Here is a 10,161-nt window from a genome sequence, read left to right as displayed (position 1 = left end):
CTACCTGTGTCCCTCCAGAGATGTGGAACTTATAAGGCAGTCTTTTCTTTTTTTTTTTTTTTAACTTTTAATTGCTAGAAAAATCTTTTGAACCTTGAACTAACACTTACCCCCTGTAATATTTTTCCCTGCTCTCTAGAGTGACAGTGTATAGGCCTTGTTATAAAAGCCCGAGGGGCATTTTCTCTATCTATGGATCTTGGAGCCCACTCAGAAGAGGGGTATTTCAGGGGAGGGTCACAGATAGAAAGGAAACAGGCCTGTCCATCTGCTGAAGTGCGAGCACATTCCAGAGGCCAGAGCCTCCCCTTGAGCAGGAATGTGGAGAGGAGGACTGGTGTGCCCTCCCCCCTTCCTCCCACCCACCATCTATTTGCCTGGCTGTCAGGCTGGGGCAGGGGAGGGGTACAGGACAAAGACTTCTGTGGTCAGAACTCCAGTCGACAATGACTGAGCAGTCAGAATCCAGTCCAGACAATCACTCTGCTACCGGTAGGTTCTCCCCGAGTGTGGCATTGAGCTGAAGAGTCCACAACCAGCATCTAGCCATTCTTGGCATCTGAAAGGCCCCACACCCCGACCCGGAGCAGGTGTGCTTTGGGTTGTTTCTCCAGCTGTGATGACGCTGGGTTCAGGCCCGAGGCCCGACTGGCTGCTGGTACACCTCTGGGCGGAGCTTGGTCTCAGCCACAAGAGTGAAGAAATTTCCCCTGGTCCCCAGAGCCCATAGGTGCCCACACAAACAGTCTCTGTTTCGACCCATGTATGGGAGGGAAGATGCCCAGGACCTGGGGGTGGAAAGGGCACAAACACGTGTGTCTCTGAATCACTGGGGCATCCGCTGATCTTGCTGAGCTCACCACTGCCTGCGAGGGGGGGGGGGGGCCCCTGGCTGCCAGGCACGCTCTCCAGGAGAGGTTTAATTGTGGCTGGCGGGCTCTGGGATCATCCTCAGAGAGGCCGCAGCCCAGAGGTTCTGCTGCTGGAGGTGCGTTATGAGAAAAAATTAAGAAAGCTTATACCCAGTTACCTTGACCTGAGGTCATAAGCACAGTCACGTGTGAGCATGTGTGTGTAGATAGATAGATGTCATGTCTCATATTCCTTTGTCACAGAAATAATGAAATGACCTTCCAACCGCCCTCCTGTTAAGGCTGCCCAACACGCAACCCACAGCATAAAGGCCAAAGGAACCCGTCCAGCTCTCCCAGGCAGCTGAGCCACGGGACTTGAGAGCCCACCAGGGTCTCCCTAACCCCAGAGGGGTGGGGGTGGGGGATGGCGGCCAAGATCCACTGCTGTTTCTGCCACGAGCAACGGCAGAGAGCTAGACACGAATTCAGCTGATTTCCTCGCAGCTAGTAAATATCAGCTCAATCCGAGGGGCTGCCCAGTTTTCCTGGGCTACAGGCTACCTGTGTACAACAAGGAATACAGAACCACCCTCCCGCTGCTCCGATGACTGTGCCAACTCAATATTTCCCCCGTGCCTCCCGTGTTACCAGGACTTTGTGCATCAGTATTTCGATTCTGGACTCTGGGAATGAAAGATAAAGACAGGTGCCATCTGAGCTGCTCAGTGTCTACTTAGGAGGCTCAATTTCCCAGCCAGTTCCAAGCAAGTGTTCGTGGGTCTTTCATTCCTTCACGCAACAGGGACTCCTTGAACACCAGGTTCCAGGTGTCCAACATTAACCCTACAGACACAGCCTTGGCTTTGCAGAGCCAGCAGGACAGTGGGGGATGTGCATTGATGGCTAGCACCTCCCTAGCGTCCACTCTGGCCCAGCACTGTCCTTGCCCCTCACGTGCAGCTTCCTTCTCATGAATCCACACAAAAGATGAGGAATCTGAGGCACCAGAAAGTTAAGTAAATTACTCAAGATTGCCCATCGGGGAAAGGGTAGATCCAGGTTCCAAACCCACAGGAACAGGCTGCATAGTTCTTGCATTTGACTCCTACGTGATTCTGCCCATGTGAAGGCAACCCCGAAGACCACAGATGCATGAAGGATTCAGAGAGTGAATTGCCTCCAAGGGCAAGTGCAGGGACACGTGGTGGGGAAATGGCCTGGTCAGAGCTCTCTGAAGGGTCACGTGTAGGCTGAAGAAGGAGCGCTGGCCAAGGAGGGAACTTTTGGAGCATCGGTGAGGACAAAACCACAGTGGATGGGGACAAGGAAAGTGGAAAGACAAACTCACTGGTCACCATTGGAGGATGTTAATGGACCGATTCACTGAGTTCAAAATAAGTCCTTATTTTGAATGCTAGTAAATAAAGGAAAAGAATCCCGTTCTGCTTGTTTTGTTTGTGTGGCCACAGGGTAAACATACAGTAGATGGGAATTTTCTGTTTATAGAAGAATTCTGGCTACAAACGAAGAAGCAATGAGAGAATAGAACATAACTGTTGGCAAGGATTACAGCATCGGTGGTCAATAGTCGCTACATCACATAGAGGAGCAAGCAGACGTACGCTTCCTGATGGGAAGAGCACACCAGCCCCCCGAGACGGGATCTGCTCCATGTTCCCCATCTGCTACCCCCTGTCCTCCTTGAGCTACGGATAATACAGAGGCCAAAGAGACCTGCTGAATGACGCCACAGGGCCACACTCAGCAAAGTCCGGTCTGTGGAGGACTGCTGGGCACGTGTCATGCATCCTGGTTTCTTCAACAAATAAACTGCAATGGGGAAAAAAAGAAATGGAAGGTAAACACGCATTAAAAGGGGATTTAAGGGGCGCCTGGGTGGCTCAGTCGGTTGAGCATCTGACTTCGGCTCAGGTCAGGATCTCGCAGTTTTGTGAGTTCGGGCCCCGCGTCGGCCTCTGTGCCGACAGCTCGGAGCCTGGAGCCTGTTTCAGATTCTGTGCCTCCCTCTCTCTGCCCCTTCCCCGCTCATGCTCTGTCTCTCAAAAATGAATAAATGTTAAAAACAATTTTTTTTTTAAAAGGGGATTTAAGGGACACATCAGTCACACCATGTAAGCATTATTTGTGTGATTCACACAAACGACCAGCAGCAACTGACAACATTCAGGAGACAACTGGAAAAAAGGATACTGACTGTGTATCTAGGAACATTTAATATTGTTTGGAAAAAGGACACCAATCTGCAAGGTTATGCAATTTCTCCAGCCACTATGAAGGATTTAGAGTTAAGGGAGGGAATGTCTATTAAACAAGCTCCTGGTAGGTTGAGGATGGGCGAATGAATGAGTTAGCTCGTCCATGAGTTGAGAATATTGGGGTTTTGCCTTAAATATTCACAGTATTGTTAAATATCTAATGAAATATTGTATATAAAAAAGTACTTCGAGGGGCGCCTGGGTGGCTCAGTCTGTTAAGCATCCAACTCTTGATTTTGGTTCAGGTCGTGATCCCAGGATCGTGGGATCTGGCCCCTCACTGGGCTCCACGCTGACATCTTGGAGCCTGCTTGGGATTCTCTCTCTCCCTCTCTCTCTGCTCCTCCCCTGCTTGCACGCGCTCCCTCTCAGTCTCTCTCAAAACAAATCAATAAAAAAAAAAAAAAAGTACTTGAAAACTTTGAAGTTTGATTTAAGATTAGGGCTCGAAATCTTTGAAAGCCAGTCAGTGCACATAGAGTCTCAATAAATACATTCATTATTTGCCGATAGGTTGGTTTGTTTTCCCAGCATACTCACAGTGATCATAGTGTTCTGAACCCCAGAATGGGGCGTGCGGTCTGACAATAGGGTATTTTCTCATTTGTGAGTGTATTTAGATGAAAGCTCCTATTCAGGTGTAACATTTAAGTCATAATTAGTCGTATGTTTCATGAATCCCTTTTAGGGAAAGTACAAAGGTACACGAAATGGAAGGGAATCCAGAAAACCATATGGAGCATCCCCTTAATTATGCCCCACACGAGTCAGAGCCTGTCAGAGAACTGTGTCGGGCGTGTTCACCAGGCTTTCAGAAGTGGGGGAACTGGAAGACAGCCCGAGAAAGCGATGAGGGTAACAAGAGTGATGGAGACCAGGAGCCACGGGGAGCAGTCACGGGAGCCTAGAGTGTTTCACCGGGGAAACCGAGGGGGTTCAGAGTCACGGCCTCCAAGTTTACTGTGTGCCCTTAATCACCTGAAGTCGATAGCTAGATCCGTGAGCATACACAGGGTGAAACCAGAAGAAATGCACTGTAAAAAAGAAACAGTGTGTCCCCACCCATCTTCTGCAATTGCTTCCATAGGGACAGCCGTGACCGGCACCTGGCCGAACCCCAGTGTTCGTCCTGCCGGACCTGCCGCAGCCTTTGCCATCAGCTCCTTGAGAGGCTTCCTTCCCTTGGATTCCAGGACACCGAAACTGCCAGGTGTCCTACCTCATGAGCCTGCCCCCGCTTGGCCAAAAACATGAGGTCGTCCAGACTCCTGTGTCTTTCTCATATTCTTACCTGCTCTGACAGCACAGCTCACCGGCTCACCCTTCAAAAGCCTACCCAGAGTAGGACCGTTTCTCTCCGTCCCCCTCCATCCTCCTTGTTGGCTGCCCGCAACCCCCCAGGGTGCGGCAATGGCCTCCCCTCTACCCTCCCGGCTCTCTCTCCCTCTGCCCTACCCTCAGGTTTCAACTCAGCAGTCAGGATGGTCTGATGAAACCAGCATCGGAGCATGTCACTGCTCTGCTCCCATCTCTCAGAGCACAAGCCAGTGTCAGAGTGACCCACGTCCCCTCCACCACCCCCTGTCCGGGCCGCTCCCTCCTTAAGGACTTGCACTGGCTCTTCCTGGTGCCAGGAATGCCCTTCCCTGCGATATCAGTAGGGCTCATTCCCTCGATTACTTCGGTTCCTAACTCTGATGTCTTTTCTCAACAAAGCCCTCTGGGACCCCTGTTTAAAATTGCACCCCCCGCCCCCCAACCCCAGCACTTTCTTGTCTCCACAGCACTATCGCCAGCTGGCATCTTATGGATTTTGTTCGTTTGATGTCCCCTGTGGGGCAAGGACTTTTCTCCGTTTTTTGTGGTGCTATCTCCTCAGCGTCTAGAACAATCCTTGGCACAGAGTAGGTGCTCAGTAAATACTTGTTCAATAAATTCATCAGTCAGGGTAAGAATCGCTGTCACGAAACAACCACAGAAGCTGTGAATCCTCACAAGACGAGGTGGTGCTAAGAGGGGCCTGGCCCCTCTGGATCCCTCTACCTATCGGGCACTGTCCTAGGACTGGGGATATGCCAGTGACACATCAGACGACACAAAAGCCTCCCTGCTCAGGGAGCTTGTGACATAGTGAGAGGAGGGTGACACACGATCAATAAGTAAACAAATAAACAATTTCTTATGTTAGAGAGTGATGCGTGCAAAGGAGAAAATTTAAGCAGGGCAGAAGATACAAAATACAGAGTCTATCCGTCTGCTTGGCCACCTGAACAAAGTTCCACAGACCGTGGGCTTAAACAACAAAAGTTTATTTCTGTTCGTCCCTGAGAAATCAGAGATCAGTGCTGGTAAGTGTGGGTCTTCTAAGGCCTCTCTCCTTGGTCTAGAGACGGCCATCTTCTCCCCGTGTCTTCTTACGGTCCTCCCTCTGTGTGTCTGTGTCCTAATCTAAGGACGTAGGCAGATTGGATTTGGACCCCCCCCATGTGACCTCGTTTTAGCCGAATCAGCTCTTCAAAGGCCCTGTCTCCAAATACAGTCACATGCTGAACGTGAATTTGAAGCGACACGGTTCAGCCCATAACGGGGTTTGGTGGGTGGAGGAAATTTAGAGGGCGCGCTCAGGAAGGCCCCACTAAGAAGACGATTTTTTAGCAGATCTGAAAGAGGAAGGGCACCAGCCACAGGGATACGTAGGGGAGCAGCATTCCAAGTGCAAAGGCCCAGGCGCATCTGAGGAAGAGCAGGAGAGCGAGGTTAGGTGTGTTGGCTGAACAAAGCGGAGCCCGGAGCAGATGGTCCGGGAGCGAAAAGGGTCCTGAGTCACAGGGGACGTGGGCTTCTGGGAACATGGCTGCTGATGGGGGCCAGCGGGGAGGGTGGCGAGTTCCAGGCTCATGATCCTGGGCCAGGAGGGGGCAGGGGTGATGCAGTGGAGGGAGGCGGTCATTCTCCCAGTGCTGGAATGCTGTTCCTGGCTGGCAGGAGCCGCCTGGCCTTGGAGGCAAAGACTGGTCGACCAGGGGCCGCCCCACTCTGGAGGTCCCGAGGGATCAGTGGGGCCCACGGCAGTTCACCTTCATTTCCTCTTCCCTCAGCTCCTCCCCAGTTCACCTCTTGCTGGCAGATCCCCAGCTCAGAGTGTATGTCACAGGGAACCCAACTTGAATCGAGGGGGAGGCAAACAGTGGTCAGACCCTGTTTTTTTTAAGGTAGAGCTGACAGAATTGAGACATTCGCCTCCATTGGCCAAGAATCTTGGGGGATTCAGCTGAGGTTGTCCCCAGCTTTAGGGTCTTAGTATCTCCTCAGGCCCAAGGGATTTGGAACACACCTTCTGGATACCCTAAGCCACAGCAAATGTTCTGGGCCTTTCCCACTCCTTTTCTCAGCTCCTTTTCTCACCCCCTTTTTGCTTATTGGGGGTGCAGCCAGGGCCTGGCCTTTGGAAGGACGGTGCCTCCTATCCTTCTCCTCCCTGCCCTCTCACTGTCCTTTCCCTCCCTCCCTCCGGAGAGCCCATCCTTCCCTCTGCACGCAGGGCCTCCCTTCTTGTGTCTAGAGGGGACACGTCCTTTCCATGAAGTGTCTTTATCGCCCCCTCTCCCTCCCATGCGGTCTCCCCTCTGACATGCCAAGGCCCAGCCCGTCTCAGGAAGCCTCTACCGTCCCCTCTGCCTGCATCATATCTGTGTTCCTCCCACCCAGGCCCCTAGAGCCAGCAGACCACACTTACTGCCTGCATTTCTTCCTCAATTCTTTGCAAGCTTTCTGCACAACCCTCTAATAAAACTAACCACTCAAAGGCCACCCAAACCAAGGGGCTCTTCTGAGTCCTCGTTCTTACAGACCCTGCTGAGGTTGACAAACCACTGACCTCTCCCTGCTTCCCGTAGCTTCTCTAATCTCTCAGGCTACTTCTTTCCGGTCTTTCCCCACTGCCCCTCCCAGGCTCAGACGCCTGTCTCCAAGCCCCTGCAGACACAGCCTCCTCAGAGCCTCCACCATTCATTTCTGGCCTTTTCCACTGGATGACCCTCCTTGTCTTAAACTCAGCTCAACCCCAACCACACCCACCAGCCTGCTCCCTACCGCTCCTGTCCCCGTCGATGGTGCCACACTGTCCCCTTCTCTGAACACAGGGCTCCTTTCTGACTCCTTGCTGTCCTTTTGGCCTCTCATGCAATCAGGCCCCAGACACAGCCTCTCATTTATGTCAAAGACCCTATTTCTCTCTCTGCTTTGATAGCTTGCTGGGCTCCAGGCTCCCCGGGACCTGCCTGCCTCCCCACAGCAAAGCCAAGTTGAATTTCCTGCGGCGGTCTACTCCGGGGGCTGATGGAGGTGACTTTTCATTCCTTCCTTACCTCCTCCCCTTCCACTCATGGGACCTCCAGGAGTGCTACATCTCAGGACCCGAATACCCCCAAACTTTCCCCCTCGGATGGGCCCGGCCTCCTTGTCTTCCAGGTTGCACTCGCCACTTAGGTATCAGAGCCGAGCTTTTTCTTGAATGTCTCCAGCTCCAGCCACAGAAGTCTCCAGAAAAGTTCCATGGAGCCCTGAGACCCTAGGGTGGAGTCACTTAATTGGGCTGTCAGCTGCTCCCCTCAGCAAAGGCTCTGGGCACGAAGCCTTTCTCCATCTGCTAAATGTGCCAGTGCTGGGGTGACCCTTGACCCATCAAGGCAGAGGGCATGTCAGGCCAGTGCTTGGCCCCCGTGTTGACCGTTCACTCCAAACCAGAGGGCAGTGACCTGAAAACCCAGCAGCTCTGGGATCATTCAGCCAGTTATCAGAGAGAGAGGAGCAGCCACTATAGTGCGCGGAGCCTAAGATGTACATCACACTATTGTGAAATCAGGGTACGGCCGACTATTTAATTACACAGTTTAGCGGGCAGCATTTTTTCTTTCTCAGTGGTACACAAAAGAGTGGTTCATCTTCCAACTGGTTGTGTCTTAGATTCTGTAAGCTGTAACGCTCAAGGGCTGGTCTTTGCTGTAGGGAAATTTCTACAATATATACAGCATGTACTAGGCAGAGCTTTCACTTATGTGATGCTACAGAAGGCACCAAAGAGGGAGAGAGTTCAAAAGTCTACGGCCCTCCCTGAGATCTTAGTCCTAATTTGGGAAACAGAGCTAAAAGAAAAGAAATATAAAAACACTTCTCAAGCAACACGTGAGCAAATGAGAGCTGAAGTGTACCTCTGTGAATCTGAGTGCATACAAACGGTATCTCCTGGGACCTCGTTATTTCGGGAGGTCTTCCTGGAAGAAGTGAGCTTCAAGTCTAAAAGGAAAGGAGGGGCTTCTGGGTGGCTCAGTTGGTTAAGAGTCCGACTCTGGATTTCGGCTCAGGCCATGATCTCAAGGTTCATGGGTTCAAGCCCTGAGTGGGGCTCTGCCATGACAGAGCGGAGCCTACTGGGATTCTCGCTTTCTCCCTCTCTCTCTGCCCCTCCCCCACTCATACTCTCCCTCTCCCTCTCTCGGCAAAATGAATACACTTAAAAACATAAATAAAAGGAAAGGAAAAGTGGGCCAAAGGCTAGTCTGTGTCATTTCATGGGAATCCTGTTCTCAAGAGGATAAAAATTTCCATTTTATAGAGGATGAAAGTGTTTGGACAGCTTATGAGCATCATTCCTGGGATATCCACTGTTTTGTAAGTGAATTTGTGAGTAACAGGACAGAAGGCTGAGGAATGACTTGAATCTGTGCCACGTGTTCACATTTATTTTATTCCCCAAATCATCACCTGGGAGGTTGTCCACAGAAGATTGAATGTCTGTCGTTCCTGGTCATTCCTGAATTTCTGCAAGGGCACCACAGCGTCCTGCTTGGCACTGGGGGCTCTGTTCCTTCTGGAACATGTGCCAGAGGCAAACAGCTTGACCCACACACAGTGTGAGTAGGTTGGGGCGAGAGGGGCTCGGCTGTTTTGGGAGCCTGACAGGAACACCTGGATGGAGAGATCTCTGGGGCTGTCCATACATACCCATCACAGCAGAGGGAGATGAAACCTCTAAACCCACCCCAAGAGCCATTTTAGGTAATCCCCTGCCCTTCTCCCCTCCCCTGAAGACGAGTCCTACATCTGGCTAGAACCCAGTGCCCAGAGGGACCCTGCCTTCCTGGACTGAGCTGGGAGGTCATACACCGAGAGAGGCAGCATACAATAATGGATGACGCACGGGTATGTGCAGGGGTCCATATGCTTCGAGTACAAACGGGCTGGTAACAGGCGGCCCTGAAGTCAAGGACTATACGCAACAGAGTGGGAGGAGGGACTGAACGATGGAGGGGGAAAGGCATCCGCAGGGAGAGGGAAGAGACCCCTCTCTCCGCATCTCGCAGCTGCCCCGCTGGTTACTTCCTAAGCATTCGGCCCTGACCTCCTCTGACTCCGCACCCAGCAGATTAGCCTTTGGACAGATACTGCCGCCATCTGACAGGTGAGGAAAGCGGGCCCAGAGAAGTCAAGGTCACATAGGTGACACGCCTAGAGATCACGGTCTCAGTTCTCTCTGAGCCCACACGCCTGTGATCTCCCCAAACTCCGCCTGGTGTGCCAGTGGACCACAATATCCTCACGTATAGAAAGCTACTAAAAGGCGACATTTGTTGAACACTTGGCACTCGCCGGGCACTCGCTCGGCCCCTTCTGGGAGTCAACCCTGACTCCTCACCCCAACCCCAAACCTGCTTTCCCCGCAGGGCAGCGGAGGCACCTAGCTCTGAAGTGACCGGCCCAGGGTCTCTCGGGCTGGGCCTGGCGAGGGCCGGCCTCCGCCCCGGACTCTAGCGTCGCAGCCCCGCGGGCCAGGCCCCGGGCTGCCCACAGAAGGCCGCGGCGTCCAGCGGCGTTTTCAGGCTCCCCGGGGCGCCCCGCGTCCTCCCGCGCGCCCAGGAACGTATGGAATCTTCCTCTTCGGCCGCCGCCCACCGCAGGGAGGACGTCCCCTCGGGCCCCGGCCCCGGGATCAACCCCCAGAGCGAGTCCCGGGGGCACGGGGAGCCGCCGCC

The 10,161-nt window shown here is 52.8% G+C and overlaps 1 long non-coding RNA gene across 1 annotated transcript in view; it reads right to left on the bottom strand.

Moving 5' to 3' along the window:
* Positions 1-296: 296 nt before the first annotated feature.
* LOC121013254 (uncharacterized) overlaps positions 297-10,161 on the bottom strand; it is a 23,959-nt gene continuing 14,094 nt past the window's right edge. Inside the window, exons 2-3 of the long non-coding RNA XR_005782603.1 lie at positions 7,761-7,765; positions 297-308 (exon numbers count right to left, since the gene is read on the bottom strand). This is a non-coding gene — a long non-coding RNA (uncharacterized LOC121013254). The remainder of the gene's footprint in view (positions 309-7,760; positions 7,766-10,161) is intronic.

The sequence above is a fragment of the Herpailurus yagouaroundi genome, unplaced genomic scaffold (assembly GCF_014898765.1).
Source record: "Herpailurus yagouaroundi ecotype Mexico unplaced genomic scaffold, PumYag 198, whole genome shotgun sequence".
NCBI classification, from domain to species: domain Eukaryota; kingdom Metazoa; phylum Chordata; class Mammalia; order Carnivora; family Felidae; genus Herpailurus; species Herpailurus yagouaroundi.
The sequence above is the reverse complement of the archived record's forward strand: the minus strand, read 5'-3'. Positions and strand labels throughout refer to the sequence as shown.